The 17,516-nt window shown below is 38.1% G+C and overlaps 1 protein-coding gene across 2 annotated transcripts in view; it reads right to left on the reverse strand.

Annotated features, from left to right (window-relative positions):
- The window catches only part of LOC124173201, a 323,014-nt gene that overhangs the window by 166,889 nt on the left and 138,609 nt on the right, over positions 1-17,516 (reverse strand). The window lies entirely within an intron of this gene.

Raw genomic sequence — 17,516 nt, forward strand, 5'->3', positions numbered from 1 at the left:
GTTGTATTGCTTTGTCAATTTGTATGTGTGTATCTTATACCACGAATATACCTAGTTGTTTTTAATTAAGTGAAATTATTTAGATTATCTCAACCACATAGTACTAGTCCTTAAACTATTCGAGCGTATTCCGAGATACTGGTTCCGTTTGCAGAACTGCATAATCAGCGCGCACATTATTTGGTAGCAGAGCGTGATTTGTATTTCTGTGGTTGTAGTTTCGTGGTTTAGAGTCGGTTCTATTTCGCTTTAAAAGAGAAATAGTGTTGCGAATTGACGGTCGCGAGAAGCAGACAACGTTCGAGAGTCATCGCGGGCCGCCTCCTGGGACATCAGTACGAGCGGGAACCATTCGACTGACATTGAAGACATCGCTGGCGGAGCTCGGAAGGGTTTCGCTGCCTCGGCGATCGAACAGCTGTTTCCTTCCGAGGACGAGGAGTGACGCAGCCCTGCTCACCACGCCGGAACCTCAAAATTCCAGCTGATCAACTTAATGCTAAGGCCATATGTATCAAATACTTTGATCATTTCTTTTTCAGTCAATTCCTCACTAAGCATTTCAATTCCATGGGTTCAGAAAGAAGTCAATTTGAATCAATCAATCAATCACAATGCAATTGAATGTTACGTAATATCTTATGTTCTTGCCTTTTTTCGGTATTCGTATTGTTAATTACTTGTTGCAATGGCGGAAGTGTTACTTTCAAGTCAAAAGGTGAATGCTAATCGTTTTATAAATTTCGCGAGAAATACGATGTGCTGGAAGAAATGTCACCCTCAATAACTGGTTCATATCTTACCTTTAGCTCTTCAATTTCAAAATTAGGGTCTAACAATAATACGATCAATAAAAAGGAGGTTGATAATGCACCAATAATAACCACTTAGTCATATGATGGATTAAAAGTTAATACCATTTTTGTTTATCAAACATAAATGACGCTAGTGTCTTGCAAGCCTAAAGGTAATAAAGAGGTATCGCTCTTACCAACAATGCATTTTGATGAAATTGTGTTTCCTCAAACGCATAAACCTAAATTTGTAATGCATTACAACTCCAATAAAAAATGGGTAGACGATTCAAATCGTTTACAGTTCACATGCATTGTTTCTCGTATATTATGCGCATGAGTCTGACAATTATTTCACCATTTGGAACATTGGCGTGATCGATAGCATTGAAATGTACGTGGGAAACTCAGTTTAATCCGTTAGTTGTAGAAAACATTCAAATAATCTTGTTTGACTTTCGACAGGAGATTGCATGCTGAAAAGGGGAAATAGAAAAACAGTTGCTAAATCTCTGTGACTCCGGTTGTGGTATATATTGGTCAATATCTAAGCGGTGATAGCATGATCTGGCATGCTGAGGGCGTAGGAGCATACTGTACATCTAAGCAATAAGAAAAAACAAAGAGAGTATGAAGTACCTGTAAAAAGTCTATTTGCGGTGAACAATGCGTATTCAACTGCATATCGTGATACGAAAATGCCTAAGGCATGGACGACTGTTTGCGAAATCTTTAATGACGATGTTTTCTTGTGATCAGCATGTTTTATATTATTTTCTCTGTTCTCATGGCTATGAAATGATCAGCAACCCTTTCTTTGAGTCACACGGCCTCGCTGGCCTCTCTCCCACTCTCTCCCGAAAACATACATTCTCACATAACTTTGCGTTAGAGGCATCTATCCTTGGCCTGCTTCAATCAACTACCGTGATGAGAGTGATGAAAATTTATCAAATCACTTTGAATAATGCATGTAAGGTTAAAATAGGAAAACATCAAGATAATGAATTCCAAATCTTGTAAGAGATACCTTATTATCCTGATCGATAAGATAAGTAAGTGGCTAATGAGATGGCTTTAGCGAGATAAGAGGTGGTTTCGATGCAAAATAATATGAAAACTGGCCGTTGAGGTGTCTTTGGTGAGAAAAGCGGTGGATTTGATGCTAAAGATGCTGAAAAAAAGCCGTCGAGGTTGCTTTGGGGAGAAAAGATGTGAGGCAGATGATAATAAATATGGGGGTAGGGTTGGCTGAGTAGCAGAAGGAGGTTGTGTCAAGTATAGAGGACCTAGATTGCAATGCAAGAGTGGACTTTACTATGCTACTGAATAGCCAGAAATCACCCTTCTCCTACTGCAATTGGAAAACTATTAGAAGATGGCTAATAGAGGATTTTAGAAGGGTGCAGGAGAAATTTTGTTCGAATACACATTGCTCACCGCAAAAAGGCTTCTTACAAAACGTCCCTCACAGAGAGGGATTTTTTAACCACGATCCGCGGAAAATCAGTCCTGTACACCGCATTCAGGACGAAGATGTTTAAGACACACCCATGTCTGATTAATTTAGGGATTGTGTTTGCTAATGCGGAGGAAAAGGAAGAAGCAATGTCGTTTGGGAATGGTCCAGAACTACAACGGTGAATTACGGAGTATTTCGTCCCTTGTCGTTCAGACTCGGTTTCCTTTCAAGGGCTTCACAAGGGCTCCCATGTTCAGAAAATGACACAAAGGACTAACACCTTTCGTGGAGATCATAGCGACTCCAACTTTGCTAGCATAGTGGAGAGTATATATCGTGAAATCGACATGGAAGAGATTCCATCCCTTACTCTCCAGTGTCTTCAATACGACAGCTCTCTTAAAATTGTACTCGACTTCTCCTGTAGCAGAATATGTTTTATGTACCCCTAAAAATACGGAAATGCCTCGGGGCTTACGAATTTAGAGACAAACACGGTGTATGCAAGTGCATTATACAGCGGCTCTGAGGGATTTAATGTTCAAAGTAAATTAATTTATGCGCTTACTCACAAAGCTCTCGCGGTCGTGTTTGAAAATCATGGCTTGCCGTGCAGAACTGGGGATAATAAATCCAAGGATTACAACGAGAAAGTCGTCCGGAATATATATTCTAGGCAGGGAGAGGGGAATTATGACGAAATCATACAAAGAGCGTTAAATACTGAGCGACAGACCCCTGTTGTTGATAACTTTGACGAATTATCGGGCAATGAAGTTAAAAATATTTTGCAGGAAATGGTAGTCAGAGTGCCGGAATTGGTTTTAAAGTGCAAGCAGTCCGGTGGAACTAGGAAAGTAAACCACACCGATAAGAACGGCTTGTGCCACCTGAAGAAAAAGGTTCCAGAACTGATGGATTTTTATGAGAAAATCATTGTTCCAACTATCCGAAATTACATCGACCAGAAAGATGGGAAGGCTTTCAGGTGCGAAATGTTGGATTTTTCGATTCCACTAACTGTTCACTGGCCTTGGAAAGTGAACACTATACGTCACCCACGTGAAAAGAAAGACCCCATTATCGTTAAACACAAGAAGTTGCGGGTGATGGTGGTGTCCGACTTAACTCAAAGAATTATTGACCTAATGCATTCCGCAGTGATTGAAAAGATGGCGTTTGTGTATTGGAATAGGTATATTGAGGACCGGGATAATTTTCACTCTGCCGTGGACAGACTAGATGTAAAGACTTTGGTCATCTTGTGGGACAAATCAACTAAGGTCACATTTTGCTCAAATAAGCATAGTTCATGTTCGGTTTTCAAATGTCAAGGAAATATATTCCAGTACATAGTGGATCGTGCTATTCTTATGGTTAAAAGTCAGTGATATGATTAACATCCGGATTAGAGCACAACGATTACAGTAGTAAACATTAAAACATGAAATTGAAGGGATACGAAAAAAGGCGAAAGTTGAGTGGCAAATAAATGCAGCCGATAGACATTTTCAAGAGTGGGTGTAGTGAAATAAGGAGAAACAAGAAAGGTATAAGTTATATTTGATATGTCTGCCATTTTCACTCACTCGGATGGTGGCAATGTAAACGCCAACATACTGCGGTATATGGTCATATCATATTTCCATATTTGGAACTGTTTTCATCATTTCTTCTCCTTTAAGCACTCTCTCCATCCATACCTTCGGTCTCCTACTTATCTCATTGAAAAGGTGCAATTTTTAACCCACCATGTCCTGCACTTCATACCTCATCTTATCATATTTCCATATTTAGCACTGTTTTCATCATTTTTTCTCCTTTAAGCACTCGCTCCATCAATGCCTTCGGTCTCCTACTTATCTCATTGAAAAGGTGCTATTCCTTACCCGCTATATCCTGCACTTCATACCTCATCTTATCATATTTCCATCTTTAGCACTGTTTTCATAATTTTTTCTCCTTTAAGCACTCGCTCCATCAATACCTTCGGTCTCCTACTTATCTCAGCTAAAAGGTGCAATTCCTAGCCCACCATGTACTGCACTTCATAACTCATCTTATTATATTGCAATCTTTAGCACTCATTTCATTCCCTTCTCCTCTAAGCACTCGCTAAATCCTTACCTTCGGTCTCCTACTTATCTCATTTTAAAGGTGCAATTCCAATCCCACCATGTCCTCCACTTCATAACTCTTCTAATCATATATTTTTATCTTTAGCACTGTTTTCATTCCCTACTCTTTTAAGCACTCGCTCCATCCATACCTTCGGTCTCCTATTTATCTCATTTAAAAGGTGAAATTCCTAGCCCACCATGTCCTGCACTTCATAAACATCTTATCATATTGCCATCTTTAGCTTTGTTTTCATTCCTTACTCCTAAAAGCACTCGCTCCATCCATTCCTTCGGTCTTTTTCTTATCTCATTAAAAAGGTGCAATTCCTAACCCACCACGTCCTGTACTTCATACCTCATCATATCATATTTCCATATTTGGAACTGTTTTCATCATTTCTCCTCCTTTAAGCACTCTCTCCATCCATACCTTCGGTCTCCTTCTTATCTCCCTGAAAAGGTGCATTTTTTAACCCACAAAGTCCTGCACTTCATACCTCATCTTATCATATTTCCATCTTTAGCACTGTTTTCATCATTTCTTTTCCTCTAAGCACTCACTCCATCCATACATCCGGTCTCCTACTTATCTCAGCTGAAAGGTGCAATTCCTAGCCCACCATGTACTGCACTTCATACCTCATTATATTATATTGCCATCTTCAGCACTGTTTTCATTCCATACTCCTCTAAGTACTCGCTCCATCCATACCTTCGTTCTCCTACTTATGTCATTGAAAAGGTGCAATTCTTAACCCACCATCTCCTGCAATTATCATACTCATTCTTATCATATTTCCATCTTTAGAACTGTATTCATCATTTTGTTCTCCGTTAAGCACTCGCTTAATCCATACCTTCGATCGTCTACTTATCTCATTTAAAAGGTGCAATTCCTAACCCACCATGTCCTGTACTTCATAACTCATCATATCATATTTCCATCTTTAGCACTGTTTTCATCATTTCTTCTCCTTTAAGCACTCTCTCCATCCATACCTTCGGTCTCCTACTTATCTCATTGAAAAAGTACAATTCTTAACCCACCATGTCCTGCACTTCATACCTCATCTTATCATATTTCATGTTAAGCACTGTTTTCATCATTTCTTCTCCTTTAGGCACTCCCTCCATCCATACCTTCAGTCTTCTACATATCTCATTGAAAAGGTGCAATTCTTAACCTACCATGTCCTGTACTTCATACGTCATCTTATAACATTGCCATCTTTAGCACTGTTTTCATCATATCTTCTCCTTTAAGCATTCGCTCCATCCATGCCTTCGGTCTCCTACTTATCCCATTGAAAAGGTGCAATTCTTAACCCACCATGTTCTGCACTTCATACCTCATCTTATCATATTTCATGTTAAGCACTGTTTTCATCATTTCTTCTCCTTTAGGCAATCCCTCCATCCATACCTTCAGTCTCCTACATATCTCATTGAAAAGGTGCAATTCTTAACCTACCACGTCCTGTACTTCATACGTCATCTTATAACATTGCCATCTTTAGCACTGTTTTCATCATATCTTCTCCTTTAAGCATTCGCTCCATCCATGCCTTCGGTCTCCTACTTATCCCATTGAAAAGGTGCAATTCTTAACCCACCATGTTCTGCACTTCATACCTCATCTTATCATATTTCATGTTAAGCACTGTTTTCATCATTTCTTCTCCTTTAGGCAATCCCTCCATCCATACCTTCAGTCTCCTACATATCTCATTGAAAAGGTGCAATTCTTAACCTACCACGTCCTGTACTTCATACGCCATCTTATTACATTGCGATCTTTAGCACTGTTTTCATCATATCTTCTCCTTTAAGCATTCGCTCCATCCATGCCTTCGGTCTCCTACTTATCCCATTGAAATGGTGCAATTCCTAGCCCACCATGTCCTGCACTTCATATACATCTTATCATATTGCCATCTTAAGCAATGTTTTCATTCCCTACTCCTCTAAGCACTCGCTCCATCCATACCTTCGCTCTTTTTCTTATCTCATTTATAAGGTGCAATTCCTAAACCACCATGTCCTGTACTTCATAACTCATCATATCATATTTCCATCTTTAGCACTGTTTTCATATATTCTTCTCCTTTAAGTACTCTCTCTGCATCCATACCTTCGGCCTCCTACTTATCTCCCTGAAAAGGTACATTTCCTAACCCACCAAGTCCTGCACTTCATACCTCATCTTATCATATTTCAAACTTTAGCACAGTTTTCATCATTTCTTCTCCTCTGAGCACTCGCTGCATCCATACATTCGGTCTCCTACTTATCTTAATGAAAAGATTCAATTCATAACCCACCATGTCCTGTACTTCATACCTCATCTTATCGTATTGCCATCTTTAGCAATGTTTTCATTCCCTACTCCTCTAAGCACTCGCTCCATCCATACTTTCGGTCTCCTTCTTATCTCATTGAAAAGGTGCAATTCCTAACCCACCATGTCCTGCATTTCATACCTCATCGTATCATATATCCATCTTTAGCACTATCATGATCATTTCTTTTCCTTTAAGCACTCGCTCAATCCATACCTTCGTTCTCTTAATTATCTATTTGAAAAGGTGAAATTCCTAACCCACCATGTCCTGCACTTCATATACATCTTATCATATTTCCTACTTTAGCATTATTTTCTTCGTTAATTCTCCTTTAAGCACTCGCTCCATCCGTACCTTCGGATTCCTACTTATCTCCTTTAAAAGGTGCAATTCCTAACCCACCACGTCCTGTACTTCATACCTCATCATATCATATTTCCATATTTGGAACTGTTTTCATCATTTCTCCTCCTTTAAGCACTCTCTCCATCCATACCTTTGGTCTCCTACTTATCTCATTGAAAAGGTGCAATTCTTGACCCACCAAGTCCTGCACTTCATACCTCATCTTATCATATTTAATCTTTGGCACTGTTTTCATCATTTTCTCCTTTAAGCACTCGCTCCATCCATACCTTCGGTCTCCTACTTATCTCATTGAAAAGGTGCTATTCCTTACCCACCATATCCTGCACTTCATACCTCATCTTATCATATTTCCATCTTTAGGATTGTTTTCATCATTTTTTCTCCGTTAAGCACTCGCTCCGTCAATACCTTCGGTCTCCTACTTATCTCAGCTAAAAGGTGCAATTTCTAGCCCACCATGTACTGCACTTCATACCTCATCTTATTATATTGCAATCTTTAGCACTTTTTTCATTCCCTACTCCTCTAAGCACTCGCTAAATCCTTACCTTCGGTCTCCTACTTATCTCATTTTAAAGGTGCAATTCCAATCCCACCATGTCCTCCACTTCATACCTCATCTAATCATATATTCTTATCTTTAGCACTGTTTTCATTCCCTACTATTTTAAGCACTCGCTCCATCCATACCTTCGGTCTCCTATTTATCTCATTTAAAAGGTGAAATTCCTAGCCCACCATGTCCTGCACTTCATATACATCTTATCATAATGCCATCTTTAGCACTGTTTTCATACCTTACTCCTAAAAGCACTCGCTCCATCCATTCCTTCGGTCTTTTTCTTATCTCATTTAAAAGGTGCAATTCCTAACCCACCATGTACTGTACTTAATAACTCATCATATCATAATTCCATGTTTAGCAATGTTTTCATCATTTCTTCTCCTTAAAGCACTCTCTCCATCCATACCTTCGGTCTCCTACATATCTCATTGAAAAGGTGCAATTCTTAACCCACCATCTCCTGCAATTATCATACTCATTCTTATCATATTTCCATCTTTAGAACTGTATTCATCATTTTGTTCTCCGTTAAGCACTCGCTTAATCCATACCTTCGATCGTCTACTTATCTCATTTAAAAGGTGAAATTCCTAGCCCACCATGTCCTGTACTTCATAAGTCATCATATCATATTTCCATGTTTAGCAATGTTTTCATCATTTCTTCACCTCTAAGGACTCGCTCCGTCCATACCTTCGGTCTCCAACTTATCTCATTGAAAAGGTGCAATTCATAACCCACCATGTCCTGTACTTCATACCTCAATTTATCATATTGCCATCTTTAGCAATGTTTTCATCATTTCTTCTCCTTTAAGCACTCGCTGCATCCATACCTTCGGTCTCCTACTTATCTCATTGAAAAGGTGCAATTCATAACCCATTGTCCTTTACGTCATACCTCAACTTATCATATTGCCATCTTTAGCACTGTTTTCATCATTTCTTCTTCTTTAAGCAGTCGCTGCATCCATACCTTCGGTCTCCTACTTATGTCATTGAAAAGGTGCATTTCATAACCCACCATGTCCTTTACTTCATACCTCAACTTATCACATTGCCATCTTTAGCACTGTTTTCATCGTTCCTTCTCCTTAAAGCACTCGCTACATCCATACCTTCGGTCTCCTACTTATCTCCTTGAAAAGGTATAATTCAATACCCACCATGTCCTGTACTTCATACCTCAATTTATCATATTGCCATCTTTAGAATTGTTTTCATCATTTCTTCTCATTTAAGCACTCGCTGCATCCATACCTTCGGTCTGCTACTTATCTCATTGAGAAGGTGCATTTCCTAACCCACCATGTCCTTTACTTCATACCTCATCATATTATATTGCCATCTTTAGCACTGTTTTCATTCCCTACTCCTCTAAGCACTCGCTCCTTCCATACCTTCGGTCTCCTACTTATCTCATTGAGAAGGTGCAAAACCTAACCCACCATGTCCTGCACTTCATACCTCATCTTATCATATTTCCATTTTTAGCACTGTTTTCATCATTCCTTCTCCTCTAAGCATTCTCTCCATCCATACCTTCGGTCTCCAACTTATCTCATGGAAAAGGTGCAATTCATAACCCACCATGTCCTGTACATCATACCTCATCATATTATATTTCCATCTTTAGCACTGTTTTCATTCCCTATTCCTCTAAGCACTCGCTCCATCCATACCTTCGGTCTCCTACTTATCTCATTGAGAAGGTGCAATTCCTAACCCACCATGTCCTGCACTTCATACCTCATCCTATCATATTTCCATCTTTAGCGCTGTTTTCATCATTTCTTCTCCTTTAAGTACTCGCTCCATCCATATCTTGGGTCTGCTACTTATCTCTTTGAAAAGGTGCAATTCCTTGCCCACCATGTCCTGCACTTCTTGCCTCATTTTATCATATTTCCATCTTTAGCACTGTTTTCATTATTTCTTCTCCTTTAACCCTCCAGCAGGCGCGCCATATTCTCTTACACCTGCGGGCGCGCGTGGCACTCAGGGCAACACTTTGTTTTTTGCTGATATTAATTACAAAAAATCGAATTGAGAAACCTATATTCAATACCTTGTTTTCTAATAGAACTTTACATAGTTTAGACATACAGTACAGATTTTTAGGCACTTTTATAATAAAAAAATTTTTACCAATATTTTTCAGCAATGCCAAAACCTCAGTATTTATGTCTTAAGGCTTTTAACGTCATTTATGCACACTTTTTTCAGGTAGTAACTGTTTCACAGTGCTTTCGGCAAGAAAAGTTATTGCACCTCCCACATTTGATTGTCGTATATATGTTCTTTGCACGGCCACACAATACGCACTTTCCGCGTTTCTTGCTTTCTCGCTCACCTCTTCAACTTGCAAGTTTTCATCTTGATAACTTTACAAGAATATTTTAATGTCTGCTGGAAGAGATAATATGTTTGACCTGTTTTTTAAGTGCGCATTCATCAATGTGTACGATAAAGTTTTCAGGAATGACCTCCTGCAATGTTTATACGTAGGTTTGTTTGCCCTATATAATATGCAAGCATTGATTCCTGCTATGTCCAAAAATCTATAAAATAAAACTAATGGCCACCTTTTCGTAATTCTGGACACAGAATACAAACTACACATTTGGTCAACCGTGTCGACACCTGTTTTCGTTGCATTGTAATCTAATATAATACATGGTTTATTTGAACCTTCATCTGTGATCCCCTCATCATGCATTGTTGAAAGCAACAACACCACCTTGTTCTTCTTTGCAACATATGATAGGAGGGTAATGTCTTTCTGAAACCCATAGACAGATGACCCTACAGCGCGCGTCTTGTTTGGCAAAAATTCAGGTGGAATCTCTCTTTTATTTTTTTTCAGTGTGCCAATGGTTGTAATGTTTTTTGTAAGGAGATGCTTGGCAAGCAGATAACTAGTATACCAGTTATCTGTGGTAAGATTACGATTAGTGGCTTCTATTGATCTTACAAGCCTCTTGACAACGTCTACTGGTGAGTTTGACACTAAATATGGACCGTTCATCTGCTTCCCGCAATAAACTTCAAGATTACTGGTGAAGAATGATTTAGCATCACACAAAGTATATAACTTTATCCCGTATTTCGCGGGTTTACTCGGTATATATAGGATGAAACTGCAACGGCCTCTAATTGGTTGCAGCATTTCGTCAATTGTCACAAATTCACTCATATTATATGTTTTTTGACAATTTCCTATGAACGAGTTTATTATTGTTCGGATTGCAGCTAATTTATCTGTTTGTTTTCGGACATCCCTAATTGTTCTGTCGTCAAATCTTACTGATCGCAAAATAAACAAAAATCACTTGTAACTCATAGCTGCCCTTAGGATTTTCATTCCTGATCCATCTGCACTCCACAATTCTAAAGCATTTGCATGATGACATTTTTTTATGCCAATTAGAAAAAGTATGCCCAGCACAGCCATAAATTCTGTTCTTGTCGTTTCCTTACAATCCCTATCCCTTGAATAGTGGACATGAGCAAATTTATTTTGAATGTACTTGTTTGTTTGCATCACAATTTCATCAATCCAGTCTATATCTATACATTTTAGAAAAGCCGCAGCCTCATCAGGTGTATTTCTTGCACAGTTACTTCCTGGGAGTGATTTTATAATGTTTTTACGCTTGATCTTTGTAGCACTGCTATAATAAGTTTTTTTCCACTCGCAAGCTTTATCATTTTTTCCAAAAAAATAATTGTTATCTCACCTACAATATCAAAATCTTCAGCAGTAGTTGATTCTTCCACGTCACCATCAGACAAAGCTTCATCAGAGTCTCTGCCGTTATCACCAAGGAAAATATTTTCCTCCTCATCTGTGTCAGCACTCTCCTCCTCCTTTCCTTCTTGTTCTTCGTCTGATACCTGTTGTAGTACACGCAGATAGTCTTCCTCGGTAAAGAATCTTCGTGCCCTAAGGAGTGTGATAATTAGCTTTTGAATTTTTCTATATCGAAATTCCGAAAAAGGACAACATAATACCCAATGGAAATAATTCCTAAAAATGTACTCACATAATAGGGCTCACGTTGGAGAAAATGCCACAGGTCGATTTTCAAAAGTTCTCTCTCCACACACAGCTGCTTCTACACACGACACACTTAGCTGTTAGCTCAACGTGATTCAGAGAAGAAATGGTGAAAACTCTTGTGCTCCCACCAACTCACCTCACGCTGCATCGTACATAAAGAAACAATGTTGATCTATAAGTGAAATTTTCAGTTGTCACGCCTCTATACAAAAATGGGGATCACGATGTAATGGATAATTATCGCCCTATATCAAAAATCTCTGTATTCTCTAAAATATTTGAAACTATAATTGCTAACAGAATAATGGAATTTCTAATAAAAAATAGTATCTTATCTAAGTCCCAATTTGGCTTCTTAAAAGGGCATTCTGCTGAGCTTGCTTTTTACAAATTTCTTGATTCTGTACTTGATGGCCTAGACAAGCACGTTCACACACTCTGCATATCCTACGATCTTAAGAAAGCTTTTGACTCGGTTGACCATGTGATTCTTCTTCATTAACTTCACTGCTATGGGCTAAGAGGTATTGCAGCAGATTTAATACAATCTTTCCTGTCAAAGAGAATGCAATGTGTAACTATTTCTAGTAGTAATATGAAAAAATGGTATTCCTCCTATCGGAAAGTTGTCAGAGGGGTTCCCCAAGGCTCCATCCTGGGACCACTGCTATTTTTGGTTTATATTAATGACCTACCTAACTCGTTAACTGGTGAAGTATTTATGTATGCAGATGATACCAATCATTTGATAAAGCAGGCAGGAAATGCTGTTCTACCAGCTCAGGAGGCTGTCTCAAATATGGAGAGTTGGTGTTCCCTGAATAAGGTTGTAATAAATAAGACTAAATCATCCTATACGTTATTTCATCCATTTCAGAAAAAAATTGACCATAGTCCATACATTAAGTTTATGGACAGTAGTCTTAGACGTACCACAGATACTAAATTCCTAGGCTTGTATTTAAATGAAAGCCTCAGTTGGGACAGTCATATTGACTATCTTGCCTCTTCAATTGCCTCTGGTTGCTACTTGATCAGAAGAATGATAATATTAACAAATACTGACACAGCCATCACGCTATATTATGCTCACATATATAGTAGACTGAAATATGACATTGTAGCATGGGGTAATTCCCCTAAATCCGAACGAATCTTCAAATTAGAAAAGTGGGCCATACGAATTATTTGTGATGCAAGACGAAGAGACAGTTGTAGAGACCTATTTAAAAAACTGAAGATTATGCCTCTGTCTTGTATTTACATGTATGAGTCAATATTATTGGTAAAAAATTTTGGAGGAAAATTTAACTTGAAGACAAATGAAAATGTTCATAATCATGATACGAGAAAAAAATCTAATTATATAACTAGTACTCACAACCTTTCTCTGTTCAGCAAAGGGCCTGCATATATGGGATGCAAATTGTTTAACAATTTACCAGATGGAATAAAAAATGTGCAAAGACTAGAATGTTTTAAACATAAATTAAAAGAATATTTACTTGACAATTGTTTTTACAATGTAAAAGAATACTTGTATAAAGACATGTAATATTGCTGTATTTTGTTTAAATTTCTTTATATATGTACTGTCACTTTATTGACGGGGCCTATATAAGTCACTACATATCAACGGGACCAATAAAATATTTATTTAATTATTATTTATAAGTGCCGCTATGGGATAGTATTACGTCACCAGGCGGGCGTTGCACAGAGTGCAACAAAGACGCCCAGTTCAGCTACTTATTCTTTTTATTTCGAAATTCGAGTAGCCACGCGCTTTAATCATAAACAGAAATCTTCATAGTGATACAAAGAAGGAATAATTGGCGCATTTGGTTCACTGACCAACTACTATTAATAACGTGAGACCGAAGAGGCACAATGTTGCACTTTGTGCCACAGCGCGCCCGCTTGAGGGTTAATGAAAGTTTTACTGAATATAACCATTATTTTGCTTTTTGCCCGAAAATTTATTTAAAATTATTTTGAACGACAGCGGAAGATCCAAGCTACCTTAGCGTTTCGGTACTTTATTTCAGTAGAACTTTCCATTCTATTCGGGTTTCTTCACCGCGTTTGTTGTATTTTGAAGACAACAGTTTCGCCGAAATTACACTCGGCGTCTTCAGGTCGAAGGTAAAATTTTTGGAAAATTTTTCCGCCTTTTATAGGCATAAAATTTTTCGCCTTATATAGGCGGCGGCGGCTGCTGATCCGCTGCTGCTCTCTTATTGGCCGGTTGTCCATCTCTCATTGTTGCAGAACCAACTCTCAGCCATATCTGAACATGCTTGGAGTGAACCTGGGCATAATATCCTCTTTGAAGACGCCAGGATAATAGCTAAAGAGAATAAATACTTCCCTTTGATCAGAGAGGCCATTGAGATAGCGAAAACGCCCGCAAATTTTAACAGAGATCAAGGCTACAGCTTGCATACTGCATGGAAGAGGATTCTCCGACCACCAACAATGAGAGATGGACAACCGGCCAATGAGAGAGCAGCAGCGGATCAGCAGCCGCCGCCGCCTATATGAGGCGAAAAATTTTATGCCTATAAAAGGCGGAAAAATTTTCCAAAAATTTTACCTTCGACCTGAAGACGCCGACTGTAATGCCGGCGAAACTGTTGTCTTCAAAATACAAGAAACGCGGTGAAGAAACCCGAATAGAATGGAAAGATCAACTAACCAACGCCGCAAAAATCTTCGAACATACTTTATTTCAGTTATTCATTCACACGGCAAAAAAATCACTAAAAATCGAGTCGGCATGAAATCCCATCATTTATAATCTCTATCGTAACAGGCTCAACTTTGTGGAGGTTCATTATAATAAATGAAAGCGAACAAACTATGAATAAATCCACCAATTTATTTTCGTGGTACTACTAGTTTCGACGTATGTTGACCACATTCTTTACGTGAAATATTTTGTCCATGATAAAATCATCTTCCATTAATAGATCTCGATACGGAAAACCACGCATGTGTTACGACGAATTAACTAAAAAATCTATTTATACACATCATGGAAGATATTTCTTTCATGCCTATGAACGGGACACAGTTGCCAGGAAATATATGGCCATTCACCTGAGAAAGAAATTATTTGCATTGATCATTTAAGCCTTAACCGTCCCAGTGAGAAATGGATCGTCGAATCTCCGTCGATTCGACGTCGAAGTACTCATCGATAAAACGTCGATGGTAACACATCGATCGATGTCTATATGGTCCGAAAATCGACGTGTTTTCGACGTCGACGCCATCGACGTGTTTTCGACGTCGAAGCCATCGACGTGTTTTCGACGAGATATCGTCTTTTTACCTGCGATTCCTACTAATAATTACGGAAATATAAATCTTTTCGGCTAATAAAGAGCATCTATTGCTGCGCCAACGACGTATTTCAATCGAGCACGTTAAGTCTAAACAAATGAAGGCTGAAATAAATTTATAATGGTTATTTGTAATCTTAAGTCCGTCGTATTCATCTTCAATAATAATCAGAAATCCTTGAGAAAAAATGTGAGGCGTTGGCATCCATGACGCGAGTATAAAGGTATTGAAATGAGGTAAACGTAGTCACAAAGCCAAGCTTGTATATATACATACATATATATATATATATATACGACGCAGGAAAGAAGTTAGAACTTGGACGCAAATAGAAGGTCCGGCGTACGTGGCAAATGTGTGAAAATGGAAATCTTGAACACATTAAATAGGGGAAGCTAATCCTACCTGTCATATAGTGGTCCAAAAGCAGACCGCTTCCGAAGTATGGAAGACGTAGTGAAGCTTGTCTTTACTAAGCGACGGAATGGCATGCCTTTTTCGATGATTAATACGAATCCAAAAGCTCATTACGTTTCAGAAGGATTTTAAATATCAAAAACAGGATTTAGAGCTAGCAAAGTTTGTCGCGCACAATAAATTCTCTATACGGCGCCGAATGTCTCTGTTCTGAGTTTACTGCGAAAAACTAACAGTTTAACTGATATACGCAATCGAACTTCAAAAAATTAATGAATATCTTTTGAACCAACTTGAAAATACTGATGAAACTCCGTTTCTTTGAAGGTGTTAAGTCTGCCCTGATCAAAACTACAGGTAACAAAAATGAGCGAGGAATGAATGTAACATTGACAGTTCAAACAGGTGGGTCTAAATCACCACCAAATAATGTTAGGCATAACACTATGCCTAAAGAGGAAAGATTAGGTGCGGCGTACCTGCTGCGTGAAGGTTCCTTGAGTCCTCCACCGGGATATTTCTTCTATGTTCGTCGAATCGAACATTTACAGAGTGCAGCAGAAATCCAACCCCACTGAAACTCAAGAAACACTTACTGGAAGCATTCAAATTAAAGATCACATAATTTCATCAAGTAAAAAAACAATTAGTGAGTTGAATACAGATTTTATTGATATCTCACGTGACATTGCAGCTGAAAATTCTTCTTCAGTATGCAAACACAATACCGTAAATTGGGGTGAACAGGCTACACAGGGTGAGTTGACTCGCTTTTCAAGATAACTGTATAGGCTCAAAAAACCTCCAATGAATTCAAATACATTAAAAATATCAACAGCCCCAGTGAAAATTTTGTATACAATTGTATACAATTTCATACAGGATTTCCTGTATAAACCTGTACACAATTGTATACAAAATGTGTACATTGTATACAAATTTGGCTTCATACAATTGTATACAGTGTATACAATTTACACATTTTCATACACTGTATACAATTGTATGAAATGTATACAATTGTATGAAATGTATACAATTGTATGAAATGTATACAACTGTATGAAATGTATACAATTGTATGAAATGTATACAAATGTATGAAACGTATACAATTGTATGAAATGTATACAATTGTATACAGTGTATGAAAATGTGTAAATTGTATACACTGTATACAATTGTATGAAGCCAAATTTGTATACAATGTACACATTTTGTATACAATTGTGTACAGTTTTATACAGGAAATCCTGTATAAAATTGTATAAATTTGTATTTAGAACTTTAGCTTCCTGTGATGAACAATGTTAGCTGATGGACTCTTCAGTGAGCTGGCAATTAGATTACTCTTTTGAGTTCTTAATTTGTGTTCCCATTGATAATTGGTGATACCTTTATCTTCTTGTTGGTGGACAATATTAGTTCATCGACTCTTCAGTGAGCTGGCAATTGAAATATTGTTCTGAGTTCTTTATGTGTGTTAACATTGATCCCAGATAGCATGCTAAACTTGCTGCAAGCTTGTCACGACATAGTTGTAAGTTTGCAGAAAGCTTGTCATGACAAGCCTGCAAGCTTGAATCAAACCGCCTTGTTATGCTTTTTCAAACATGCAGCACACTTGTCGCATCAAACTTGCAGCAAACTTGTCGCATCAAACTTGTCACATCACACCTGCTGAAAATGTGTAGTGTCACATTGCTACATACTAGGAAAACTAGTTCCACACCTACCATTTCTGTAGTGACACTTGCTGAGGAAAAACTGACTTAAAATTTCTGCTTTTAAAATGCTCTCCTAAATAATGATTAATTTAGAACAACAAAATTTAAAATTTTCCACTCTATCAATTGTTAGTCATTTCACATGCACAGAATTTGGGAGCTAAATTTATTTAATAAAATGGGCAACAAATAAATGCTGAAGAATTTATTTTTCTCATTAATTATGTACATGCTGAGGCAGCGGTGGACATACCGAAAGTAGATATCTAGTCATCGATAGTTAATCATTATTAATGAAGTGAGTGAAATA

The sequence above is a fragment of the Ischnura elegans genome (assembly GCF_921293095.1).
Source record: "Ischnura elegans chromosome 13 unlocalized genomic scaffold, ioIscEleg1.1 SUPER_13_unloc_4, whole genome shotgun sequence".
NCBI classification, from domain to species: Eukaryota; Metazoa; Arthropoda; class Insecta; order Odonata; family Coenagrionidae; genus Ischnura; species Ischnura elegans.